This window comes from Oryzias latipes, chromosome 2 (assembly GCF_002234675.1).
Source record: "Oryzias latipes chromosome 2, ASM223467v1".
Lineage (NCBI taxonomy): Eukaryota > Metazoa > Chordata > Actinopteri > Beloniformes > Adrianichthyidae > Oryzias > Oryzias latipes.
The window spans coordinates 4,313,304-4,325,030 of record NC_019860.2 but is presented as its reverse complement, the minus strand read 5'-3'; the positions used below and the strand labels follow the sequence as shown (position 1 = coordinate 4,325,030).

At 43.1% G+C, this 11,727-nt stretch overlaps 1 protein-coding gene across 6 annotated transcripts in view; it reads left to right on the top strand.

Moving 5' to 3' along the window:
- LOC105355226 (NACHT, LRR and PYD domains-containing protein 12-like) overlaps positions 1–11,727 on the top strand; it is a 354,920-nt gene that overhangs the window by 273,039 nt on the left and 70,154 nt on the right. The window lies entirely within an intron of this gene.

Here is an 11,727-nt window from a genome sequence, read left to right as displayed (position 1 = left end):
TGTCTAAAGAATAATAATAATGTATGCTGATGATAGTCAATGAGTTTTACATATCTGTTACGTGACATGTCATTCATAATGTTTACTAAAATGATTTAAGAATCTTTTCTGAGGATAATCAATAAGCACTCCATTGTATTACTAGATAAATAATCTGATCCTGATCTGATCAGGACTGGATTATAGTAACTATTTAAAATATCTGTATACAAAGAAATAACACAACAGGGGTCAGATTATAAATTTACTTATTCCTTCTCTTTTTCAAGCGACTAATCAAACTATTTGACTTTATTTTATATTCATTCTATTTAACAAAGTTGTTGTTCATCTTTTAGCACATCCTGTTAGGGGTCGCCACAGGGAAAAAACTTTCATCGATCCACACATTTGGTTTGGCAGAGAGTTTCATGGTGGATGCCCTTCCTAGTACAACCCTGTATTTTAACCGGGCCGGGGACCGGCACAGGGAGACCCAGACTACCCTGTGGCTCCATAGGTAGGAAACAGCTTGAAGGGTCTTGTCTAGGAACCCACACTGGATGAAGCTCATTGCACTGTAATGTGACGTGTGTGTTTACTGTAAACATTACTGCTAATACCTCTATTTATGATCATAAGTAATAACACTGTCTGTTAGATGGATTCATCTTATTTCATCGTTAATGTTTCCTTATTTTTGTAGTCAATGTATGACTGGATATGTAAAATGAGTTTCAAATATTTTTAACTGTTGGAATTGTATTATTTCATTATTTTCAGGATTTAAATAAACAATCAAAACAATAACTACAGCATCACAAACTGTACTTGTGTTGATGTTTCTTGTCTAAACACTCTGCTGTTCTTTCAGCTTCAATCGAAAAAAGAAAACCTGTCTGACTGGATCTGAGGACCAAATGACCGTTTTGTGATGCAAAGTTGAAGTTTCTGCTCATTTCGAGTTCATGTCAGAGTGACACACCAGAAAGAAAAGTGAAAGTATGAACATGGATATAAGATTTTCTAATGTGCATAGTTCATTTGTTAATTCTGTGTTAGTTTCTTCCCACCGAGCACAAGATATCTATTAGATAACTATGCAACTATTGTGGATGTCTACTGGATGTGTCAGACTATTTTGTTATTCTACTCAAGGTCTAAATCTAAATCTAATCTAAAATTGTTCAATCTTAGTACAGTTTTAAATTTCTATCTGCTACCTGAATTGTTATTTTAGGGCAGGAATCTGAATCCTTAAACTATAAATGTCACAAGAACGGGCAGACGGCTGGATCCAATTTAATCGGAGAGTTCTAAAGGGGCTCAATTTGCACCTTAGACATGTAGTGTCCTTGGTAGGGGGGGTGCTTGGACATCACTGCTAGCAAGCAGCAGATGTCCTCTTAGCCCCCTACCTGCCAATTTTAACTGCACTTTAGACATTTAGGGCCCCTTGGTTGGGAGGGTGAGGGGACATCCCTGTGAGTACTCAGGAGATGTCCCCTCAGTGCCCTACCCACCAATTTTAACTGCACCCCCTTAGTACACACACCCTTTCCTCCTCCAAATATACATTCCAACATATGCATACATACATGCACACACACACCCTCACAAACACACACGCATTTCGTGTGTGTTCCAAGGGGAACTGGGCTCTTGGCAATGGTGGCCGAGGGATCCCTGAGCTCTCTGGCAAGGCCAAGAGCCGGGGATCGCATCACACCTGAGCCGGGGGTGTCCGTGTCCCTGTGGTGTGGGTTCTGGTCCTTGCCCCTGAGTGCAGTTTCCAACTGTGGGTGAGCCTGGTCGGGCCATGTTTACAACATCTCTTGTGGACCCCCTCTTCTCCTGTGTGCCCTCCTCCTGGGCGGGGGCGGCTGGCCCCTGCCTTGCTCCTTCCTGGACCCACCGTGGGCCTGGTGGGTGGCTGCCTGGAGCGCGGAGCAGGTCTTCCTTGGGGGGTCCTGGCCCTTACTTGGGGTGGGGCGGGAGGATGCTCAGACCTCCTGTTTGGTGATGAGGCGCTTGTCTGGGGCTGCGGGTACTCTTCTCGGGTGGGGCCCGGCACTGGGCCGTCCTGGCGCAGTGGGCTGCTCTCCTGGTTGGACTGGGGCTGTGCTCTCTGTCCCTCCGTGCCTCCCTGCTCTCTGGGGGGCCCCGTGGCGGTCCTGCTGGCCCTGGCCTGGGTGGCAGATGTGGTCACCCAGGGGGCGGTTGTTCTCTGCTTACTGCCGAGTGGCTTTGCGGGGTTCTGGCTGCCGCACCTGCTGCGGCAGGGGTCTTGAAGTGGGGATGGCTGGGAACTCTCCCTCGTTCTTTTTACATTCCACCATCCATTTTAGAAGAACATAAACACTCACCTTTGCACAAACACTTTGCGTGATTGAATGAAATATTTCACACTGGTTGGTTTGAAGGCATAAGTATGCGTGTGTGAACACTATCGGTATTGTGTACATGTTGACATGTGGACAGTTTTGCAACCAACACAGGTGTGTTTATAACATTTGAGTGTGTGTGTGGACAGGCCCCGCCCCTTATAAATTTGTATTACATCTGAACCAGACCATATTGATAAACATCCAGCAACTTGTTGCTTTATGCTGCTTCTTGGTTTTAACCCCCCCCCCCCCCCCCCCCCCCCATAATCACTCTTCTACCCCCACTCTCTAACATCTCTCTGTCTTCTTCCCTCCTTTCCTTTTCCGTCCGGTCCAACACAAAAAATCTTCAAATGCGATTAAAATGAATAAAGTTTGGCCTCGATTACAAAAGGGGTTTATTCAGACATACCTCTGGTTTGTCAGAAGATTCATAACCCCTGTTGTTAAAGTAAAATATGTCCAACACAAGAGGCCTTCAGCTTTCATCTGATTCCCCAAAAAACGGGCCCAAGTCCAAGAAGATTGTTTTTCGAGGATGTGATTTTAATTGCATAGCTTAAAGAGAAGCTAAACCAAATGATTAATACTTTACCCAGATTTAGCACCAGTTCATAGCTTACACATTAGGGCTGCACGATATGAGGAAAACTTGCGATATGCGATATTAGTGATCAATATTGCGATAACGATAAATTTGCGGTAAATAAACAAATAGAAAAATAAACAAAAACATCATTCCCATTTCATTGCAACAGTTTAAAAATTATACTCCAAATGACCCTCATCGACATGGGGGACAAACGTCAGGGTGGCTAACCCTGGTCCTCAAGAGCCTCAACCCTGTCTGTTTTCCAATTCTCCCTAGACTGCTCGATAATGATAACCAAAATCAGGTGTGTTCAGTCAATCAGGATGTGAAATCACAGCAAGCTGGTTAAGGAGAGCTGGAAAACAGGCAGGGTTGAGGCTCTTCAGGACCAGGGTTAACATAATAGGCCTCCATCTGATTGGTCAACAATGGGAAGGCGTCCATCTGATTGGTCAAAGCATAAAGGGATTTATTTGATTCGTTAAATGCTTCAAGCTGCTAGAAGATTGTTTTAACACATTTTGGGTTTGCGATTTATTGCGATATTCGCTGTCTTTTGCGATATGCATATTGCAGAGCTGGATATTGCGATAACGATAAATTTGCGGTATATTGTGCAGGCCTATTACATATGCTATACTACAGTGACGTGCAGTGAGGTTTATGGCTGGTGAGACAATGACTCCTCTGGAGTCAGATTTACAATGAAAGAACTAATGAATGAATTCATCCAACAGCAGATAATAGCTTATAAAATACAAACAATAAAATATGTCCTACAGAGAATATTTATTTTATAGACATGGATAGAACACTCTTCTTGTGTATAAATTGTTCATATGTACTGTAAACAAATTAAAGTATACAGATGTGTTCAGTGCACATTTGACCCTCAGTAACCATTTTTGGTATTTTTCCAACTTCAAATTCTGGTTCTTCAATCAGTGTTATCAAATTTTGTCTGTGAATGATCATAAAAATAAAACAAATAATTTTATTTACATTTTTTACTCCCATTTTATTAAAAAAAAAAAACGTTGAAAAACACTTTTGGCCTTACTTTTTGAGTTTGTTCGCTGATCCTTCTCCACAAAAAGTTCTGTGATCTGTTTCAAAGTCTTCCTGATTTTCCTTTAGTTTATATGAGTTTCTCCCTCTCAATGGAGAAAGACGTGCTAAGTCTTTTTCTACGGCACCAGTGTAGCTACAAAGCAGCTGTCAGCTCAAGCCTGCCCCCTGCTGGTGAGGCTTAAAAAAAACTTTATTAACAAATATCGCACAGACAAAATACCAAACACAAAACTCCACACTGTGTGCAAAATACAATTTTCACGTCCGCCAGGAAAATGAACAAAAATTCAAAAAACCATATCAACGACTGCGTAAAACAGTTTAAGCAAAAAGAAAACAACAATAAGGAATCTGTTGAAGTTTCAAAAGAGACCATGTTTCAACTGTTCTGACAGCTTTTTTGTTTGTTGAGGATTTTATACTGTTTAAAAACAGTACCATTTCTTTCTGAAAAACATAAAATACTGTTTTTTTGTTGGCATATTAACACTTGAATATAAAGTATTTAGCCATAATTATAAGTAAATTAACTACATATAGTTTCTCTGCATCAAGTCTTCCTTGTGTAAAATCCTGGTGGTGAGGCATGCCTCACCTAAAGCCTTTTCTACGGGCCTACAGCAGAGTTTTCAGCGCACGTCTCTGTCAATATTGAGCCCTGCCGCCAGACATGAGGCACGGCGCGTCAGAGCTTCTCCCGGAGTTCCCGCCATCTGTGATCGCGCAAAACACTCAAACTCTGCGATTTTAACCTCAGAAACTGTGGAAAACATATTGAGTTGACTGAACATGTATATTTAACACAGATCAGTGGAAAATAATATTTACTTAATTTACCTTTTTCTATTTTATCACGATTGACAGGTGAGGCTGTGCCTCATTTTCCTCCCCTGACCGCATGTCACTGCTATACTATGAAGCACCATACTTTTGTAATTTCAGAGGACTAGCAAACTACAGTCTCTGGACTTGGGCCCTTCTTGAATTAAACGGGGGTGCTGCCATATTGGATAACAAGTGCTGCCATCTATGAGATAAAGCTAAACCTATGCAAGAGAGATCCAAGTCCAGGGATTTTGCACTTTAATTGTCAAGCAGAGTCAATACATTACAACAGACCTGGGACTTTTTTGCACATACTCAGATAGCTTATCCCATGAAGACCATAGAACATATAATATCTCTATTTTGAAAAATTGTGGACTTGGGCCCCTTTTGAACTAACCGTTTCAAATGCAGCAGGTTTATTAGCTCAGCTTAAAGTCCACAAAGCTAAATCAGGGTCAGGCAGGCAGGAGTCGATGACAGAGTAGAGATGGTTCCTTTTGGTGACCAGAGGGGGAGAGCTCTGACAATAAAATAGTTGTTTGAGTTAGTTTCTCACTGACAGAATAGGCGAAATCAGGGTGATCAAGAGCATTGAACTGCTTTTTTTTCCCAATAGAATTGATCCAGGGCCCACTCCCCTCACAACTATCCAGACAACATCGGACCATTCCAAATCCCCAACATGTCAGTATCAGCTGCCACCCCCCACCTACTTATCTACGTCTGTGCCATCACACATCCCCATGACAACATTAACCCCTCTCCCCGCCCCCCCGGGGGAGGATTATTGACTATTATTGATTACTGACTACCTTACCAACAGACCACAGTATGTGAGGTTCCAAGACTGTGTGACTGCTCAAGTAGTCTATAGCATTGGGGCTCCACAAGGGACAGTGCTCTCTCCTTTTCTTTTCACACTCTACACATCTGACTTCCACTGTGACTCAAACAGCTGCCATATCCAGAAGTTCTCCGATGACACAGCCATTGTTGGATGTGTGTCAGAGGGAAATGATAAGGAACATAAGAAAGTGATCAAGGACTTTGTGAACTGGTGTGAATCATCTTCACATCAATGCCACCAAAACAAAGGAGATGGTGGCTGACTTCCACAAAAAGGCTTCTCATTCTCCTCCAGTGGTCATTCAGGGACTGGAAATCGAGAGGATGGATGTGTACAAGTACCTGGGTGTTCACATCAACAACAAACTGGACTGGTCAGACAACACAAGGGTCCTGCACAAAAAGGGTCAGAGTCACCTTCTGAGGAGACTGAGGTCCCATGGTGTGTGTAGGCCACTACTCAAGACCTATGAAACTGTCATTGCATCAGCAACTTTCCATTAAGTGGTCTACTGGTGTGGAGGAAATAATGAAAGGGACAGAAAGAAACTGGACAAGCTGGTGAAAAGAGCTAGCTCTGTCCTGGGCTGTTCCCTGGACTCAGTGGACTCTGTAGCTGAGAGGAGGATGCTGACCAAGCTGTCCAGCATCCGGAACAACCCCTCTCACCCTCTGTATGAGACGGTGAGGACCATGAGTGGCTGGTTCCACCAAAGATTGCTGCACCCTCAGTGCAAAAAGGAACGATACGGGAGGTCCTTCGTCCCAACAGCAGTCAGGCTTTACAACAACAACACTGTCTAGAACAGCTGAAATCACTGCAGTTATTTTTCTACTTAACTTGTTATTTTTGACGTGCATTTTCACTTCCATTTTCTATTATAACAATTTTTTTCTTACTCAATTCTACTTTGTTTTTTTCCAACTCCTATATTTCTTGTTTTTGGTTGCTGTGACAACTGAATTTAACTCCAGGGATCAATAAAATCCTATCTTATCTTATCTTTTTCTCCAAGCAGAGACTCTTTCTTTGGCTGATGATGCAGCGGTATTACTTTTTTTATGGGCGTATAATCTCACAATGAAAATAGAAATGAGATAGACCCTCACGTGTTTACCGTAATTTCCGGACTATAAGCCACTACTTTTGTCATGCGCTTAAAGCCCTGCGGCTAATTCACTGACGTGGCTAATTTGTGGATTTATTTGGTGGCCGCCATGAACGTAATTTCAACCTCAGAGCTGGGGCTGAATGCATAATCCAACTCCAAGCAGCAAGTCATTTGGTTTTCAATACAACTCTATGCGGCCAAACAGCATGGACTTGACTTCAGGTCTTAGACACTTCAGTCATGGTTCAACAAAAAGAAACACGCATGCCCAGCCGCATCCCAGAATCCTTTGGTGCTATTAGACTCAACGTGCACGTGATCGCCACTACAATATGATGAAGCTTTCAAGTTAAAAGCAATCGTTAAAAGCAGCGTGAAAAAATCCACCATCACCAACGGGTTTGGAAAAGCCGGTCTGCTGCGCGACGGAGAGAACAGCGCATGCTCAGGAGTGAATTCACCTCAGAGTCATAGTGACACTAGCCCATCTATTAGCAGCTCCGTAATACGAGATAACGAGATGATCTTTTAAACGTACGTTTATAATTGTTATGGTTATTATGAAGCGCCTGTTGGCTCATTTTATTTTTAATCTGTGTGGTCAGTTCTTTTTGTGGCAGAACGAAGCCGGAAGTATGGTTAGGTGAAAGCTAACAGGCGCTAACAACATTTAGCCTGGATGAACATGAATCTATGCGGGAAATCCAGCAATCTGCAGCTCGGCCGCACGTAAATATGTGGGAATAACATCAGCCTTTTTGTCGGGACACGACTGGAAACACAAATCCACGCCCCAGAGCCGCCCTGTGAGCTGGAGACATGTTCTCCTGCTGCTCGTTCACATAGAGCTGCGGGACAGATGGCAGTCTGAAGGATCCCACACGTAACAACACATCCTCTCTCGCCCCTCATCCACAAACTGTTCAGTATTAAGTCCGATTGCTCTGCACCGACACGATTTGCTCCGTCCACCAGCAGCCGCGCGCAGTGACCGGGCCGCGCGCAGCGACCGGGCGTCGCGCCGCATGCATCGCGCTGAGGCGCGCTCTTTTCAGTCGCCGCTGCCTTATTTTACCGGTGTGTTTTTTCAATCAGCCCTGTTACTACCATAATGCTGCCGCGACACAAGCGGAAGGAAAGATGCTCTCCCGTTCGCCCCTCCCACCACCGCTGCTCCTTGCTTATTCTTTAAACACTGACAACAGTGTGGTTAGCCCCGCTTTAAGCCCCAAAGACTCATGGGAAATGGGGAATCGCAGATGTAAATTTCCACATCATAACTGAGGGATGTAATGTTGATTATATGGTTACTGTTTGTAATTGACCTCAATTGTCAATAAGCAAAAACAAACAAACAAAAAAAAACATAACTGTGGAACTTGTGAACAGGAGTGAGGTGCATGCTGTTTGGCACATATGGGTATCTTTAAATACATGAGCCGTCGTAATGCTGACTCCTCCCACAGTGAGGTTACAAGCTGCAGTCTGGGGGTCAGGACAGGCTGGCTGCGTTGCTTATTGCATGCGGCTTGTACACTGATACGGCTTACATATGCAAGGAGGAAGCTCAACACGTGAAAATGAGTGGGTGCAGCTTGTAATTGGGTGCGCTCTATAATCCGGAAATTACGGAACTTTGTTCATTTTCTCCAAGCAAAAACTTTTTTTGTTGATGAAGGCGTCATACGCCGTCATTAAAATCTCAGACTCCGTCTCACTGAAGTGTCGCGCTCTCTTTTTTTTCGACGCGTGACTCTGGAAATCGTCGATCTATTGAGAATTTCTTTTAAGTACTTGCTGTGCACGTGCATTAACCCAGGGTTACCAAGTCGAGCGTAAGTACGCTAACTCATATCCGGTCTTTTGGAACCGACATACCCAGAGTATGCAAGTTCAGGGGGGTATTCCAGGAAGCATTTTTAAACTCCCCTGACTTTAATCCTAATCTCTGGCTGATGGGCGTATACTCTTTATATAGACTCCATATCACAGGGCTGCACGGTGGCGGAGTGGTTAGCGCTCTTGCCTCACAGCAAGAAGGCCCTCAGTTCAAGTCCCAGCTGTCCAAAAACATGCTCCATAGGTCAATTGGCAACTTTAAATTGTCCATAGGTGTGAGAGTGAATTTGTGTGATTGTGGACATTCTACCCTGCGCCAGACTGGCAACCTTTCCAGGGCTGATGCAAAAACCACAGAGAAGCAGTTTGTTTGCTTCAGTCTTCTTCACACTTTCTGACGGAGCTCTGTGATCTCACCTCAGTCCTGAGTTCAGCAGTCAGAACTGGACCTAAGAAGTCCAGCTTTGGAACCTGCAAAAAACCAACAAACAGCAGAAACCTAAACTGTGGCAAAGTCTCCACACTTCTGACTGATGTTCACATCCACTTTATTTTTTACAATAAAGATTGGAACAAAACACTGAGAACCATATAGAACAGAGGAACAGTTCTAATTTCTGCAAGAAAACATGAATCGCAAGAACAGTCTGGAATCACAAGAAGTCTGGTTCTTTATTCACCTCTTCCTGAATACATTTTGGGGAAAATCTTTTCCCAAAGAAATTATTTGCTCATATGACCCAAAAAATCTAAATGGCAGTCGCTGCTTTTTAAAAACTATAATGAAGTGTTCCCTGATTACATAAAAAGTGTTAGAATGAAACAAAATATTTCCATTATTGTCATGGTTACAAAGGCAAAGACAACATACACATTGCATCAGCATAAACCACAACCACAATGAAGCCGTTCAAGAGTTGAAGATTAAACTATGACCTTCAAAAACAACATATTTCTATTTACAGGTTCATCTATAAAAAACAAATTGAAGTTAAGCATTTTTTATAAATCAATTTAAACATTAAAACTCATTGTATAGAATAATGTATCAAACCTTTATTGTATGGATTTTGTTATTTGTGGTTTATAGATGATAATAAAAAAACCTCCAAACGTCAGACGTTGGAAAAAAAAATGAATACACAAACAGCTGTTTGTGTAAACAGTGCACCAACAGATTGTTTTAGACCCAGAAGTGTTGGGAAATGACAAAAAAAAAAAAAGAATGCCTGCTCACACCACTCATTGGGTGCAAAAAAGTTTATACCGTAATTTCCGGACTATAAGCCGCTACTTTTTTCCTGCGCTGACAGCCCTGCGGCTTATTCAGTGACGCGGCTAATTTATGGATTTAATTGGCGGCCACCATGTACGTACTTTCGGACTCAGTGTATGGTTTGAATTCTCTTTCCAACTCCAAGCAACAAGTCATTTATTTTTCAACACACCTCTAAGCAGCCAAACAGCATGGACCTCACTTCAGGTCTTCGACACTTTAGTCATGGTTCAACAAAAAGAAACACGCATGCCCAGCCGCATCCCAGAATCCTTTGGCGCCATTAAACCCAACGTGCACGTGATCGCCACTACAATATGACGCAGCTTTCAAGTTAAAAGCAATCGTTAAAAGCAGCGTGAAAAAATCCACCATCACCAACGGGTTTGGAAAAGCCGGTCAGCTGCTGACGGAAAAGCTGCAATCTGCTGCTGGCCTGCACGTAAATATGTGGGAATAACATCAGCCTTTATTTTGTCGGGACACGACTGGAAACACAAATTGACGTGGTCGTTTAAACTGTTTCTAAGGACTGAGCGGAATTTTGCTTTGAAAAGCTCACAGCCTCTGTGTGAGCTGGAGACGTGTGTGAGCTGGAGACACTGCCGATGGCAGTCTGATGGCTCATACACGTAACAACGCATCCGCCCTGCATCCACAAAACGTTCAGTATTAAGTCTGATTGCTCTGCACAGACACGATTTGCTCGGTCCACCGGCGCAATGGGGATGAAGCGCTACTCCCTGGAGCCACCCTGGCCAGGGGTGTCGGAGAAGATAGGAAGGGGAGACAAGGAGCACGCTTGGCAAGTGCGGAGCGCAGAGCCGTCCGCGGAGCAACAGTGTTTGTTGTGGAAGGAAACTTCTGACGCACACACCGCGCTGAGGCGCGCGCTTTTCAGTCGCCGCTGTTTTATTTTACTGGTGTTTTTTTAACCAGCCCTGTTACTCCCATAACGCTGCCGCGACACAAGCGGAAGGAGAGCTGTTCTTCCGTTCGCCCCTCCATCCACTGCTGTTCCTTGCTCATTCTTAAACACGTGCAACAGTGTGGCGATCCGGGTTAGACCCGCCTTTAGCCCCTAAGACTCATGGGAAATGGGGTATTGCGGATGTGAATTTCCTCATCATAACTGAGGGATGTAATGTTGATTATATGGTTACTGTTTGCAATTTTATGTATGATAACTAGATTGTCAATAAGTAAAAAAAATAAAAAAAATAAAATAAAAAAAACCATAACCGAGGAACTTGTGAACAGAATATAGGTGCATGCTGTTTGGCAGATGTGGGTGTATTCAAATACATGAGCCTGAGGCAAGGCTGTCTCCTCCCACAGTGTGGTAATGAATTACACTCGTTCTGGGAGTCAGGACGTGATTTATCAGGCTGACCATATTGTGTAATGCATGCGGCTTGTACACTGACACGGCTTGTGTATGTACAAAAGAAATGGGTGGTTGTGGCTTATAATCGGGTGCGCTTTATAGTCTGGAAATTAAGGTATTTGTCAAAAAAGGATGATAATCCTTCTACAATTTTTCAGCTATTTCAAACATTCAAATGGTAAAAAATGTATACTTATATAGTGCTTTCTACCTTTTTTCAAAGGCCCAAAGCGCTTTTCAGTCACAGTCCAATTCATCCATGCATAAACATTTTCACACTCTTTCAAATATTAAAATGTTTAGCTCTTGCAGCTTTTCCATGCTATAGCTTTTGGTCCTTCAAATTCTTGAATTTTTCAAGAACATCCAGGATCTTGAGGATTTTTGCCTCCATTGAAATACATGGGGAA